The sequence below is a fragment of the Penaeus monodon genome, chromosome 21 (assembly GCF_015228065.2).
Source record: "Penaeus monodon isolate SGIC_2016 chromosome 21, NSTDA_Pmon_1, whole genome shotgun sequence".
Taxonomy (NCBI): Eukaryota; Metazoa; Arthropoda; class Malacostraca; order Decapoda; family Penaeidae; genus Penaeus; species Penaeus monodon.
The window spans coordinates 21,767,954-21,769,916 of record NC_051406.1 but is presented as its reverse complement, the minus strand read 5'-3'; positions in this window follow the sequence as shown (position 1 = coordinate 21,769,916).

Below are 1,963 nucleotides of genomic sequence, written 5' to 3'. Positions count from 1 at the left end.
AAAAAAACAAAAATTAAAACGTTTGACCCATTAATATCACTTGCTAAGATTAAAAGCAAAAAAAAAACCAAAGGCATACAAAGTTGGTGCATCACAAACAAAAGCGAAAAACCCAAAACACCAAAAAGATAATAATTTGAACTGTGACGCATACCGTAGGACGTATAGAGTCCATTTTGGGTTTTTTTCAGGGGGGGAAAAGGGCGAGCGTTTTGAACAGCTGATCTCAAAACCCTCGATATTTTTTTTTTGTTTTCCCTGAATGGGGATGTGGTCGGGATTTTTTTGTGAAGGAGGGTTAAATCGGCAATTCCTTTTTGGTACCCAGTGTAAGGGTACTGACAAGGGAGATTGCAAACCCCCCTGCACTGCATTTAAAACACTCTTTTAAAAGGGCTTTGCATTTTTGCGAATCCGAGGAAACTTCGGAAACATCGTGAAAGGGTCAAGGGCGAACTTAGAATAATTTTTATCGTAAAAGTCACAAGTGGTGATTTTTAAATTGGTAAAATAGTAAGATTTAACCTCTGACAAGGGGTGTTGCCTGACCGAGCGCTTGAATTATACTAGGGTAAACCCTCTGGAAAGGGTATTTTTTTATTTTACTTTTGGCAAGTGTTTGGGTAAGGGTCCTGGCATCTAGAGAACTTAGGTATTCTTAAAGCCCTTGTGCTGTTGGTACTTTTCCCGCAAATTCCGCACAATTATCATCAAATAAGGGGTTTTAAACTATATTTAAGGAATGAAAGCGGGGCTGTTTTAATTGTCTTTACGAGTGCCCAAAAGGTTTATAGAAAACCCACACTTTATCGAGTCTCGGGGTTTGTTTTTTTTGCTTATCATACTTTCATTCCCATCACAGAACACGACATTTCAAAAGATTTGGACAGGCACAAAAATCATCACAAGGAAAAAAATTTCCCCTTTTGTAAAAATGTCATGGGTGTTTTTCCAAAAATGGACTGTAGGTGATCTCAGATGTCAAAACCGATATGTAGGGTTTTAGATAGATACAAAGACATGAAAAAGATATTTGATTTTTAAAAATCAAAAGATAACCAAATTACCTAAAGGAAAATATCATTATCAACATAGTAGCATTTTCTTCTTGATGAAGTTGCAGTTGCTTTCTTTGGCCCTATTAAACCATTACATTTAAATTAAAAATCCTCATAAAAAAAAATAAAACTTTGTCAGCAAAAAAGAAGTACTGTTTAATACTGCACTGCTGTTAAGATCCAAAGGGCCACAAAAACAAAAAGGAAAAGACATTCATTGCCCACACATAGAATTTTGTACAACCCCGCCAGCCCCCTTATTTTGCCCGGTTCTTTCTTTTTTTGGAATGGAGACTATTTTGTCTCGCAAGGAATTTTTAATTTTGATTTTTTTCATTTCGGGTTTGCTGGGTTTCATAGGAATTTCATTGCATTCTGGCACATAACAAAGGGGGGAAGGTGCTGGCTGGACGATCTATGGAGCACTTGAAGGGTACGGGTTTAGGTTTTCCGAATCAATCACTTGATTTACAGTACTGACTGCTATGTTTGTTTTGATTCCTTCATTTTTCCCTTTGTTTCTCTTAGTCTCTTCCACCCTATTTTATTTTATGCAGTTTTTTTTAATCCTATCTCACAAGTATATTAGAATTTCTGCATTCTTACGTATTCTAGATTATAGGGAAGTAAGAGTGGGGAGAGTGTCATAATTTACTATTAAGGGGGCCCCTCTCCATGGAAGCTGCTGAGAAAATCCCCATTACGCTAGATTGGAAGATAACGATTTTCTTTCTTTTCCTTGAATCTCTCGCTTTTTTTTTTTTTTGCTTCTCGCTGGCTGTGTCCAAGTCAGACACTTTCTTTTTTCAAAATTCTCTTATTCTCCCCTCCTTCCTCTGTTATCTCTCACTCCTTTCTTTGTTATTACCTTCCTGTGGAGGAACAAGCGAGAGGGAGTGGATGTA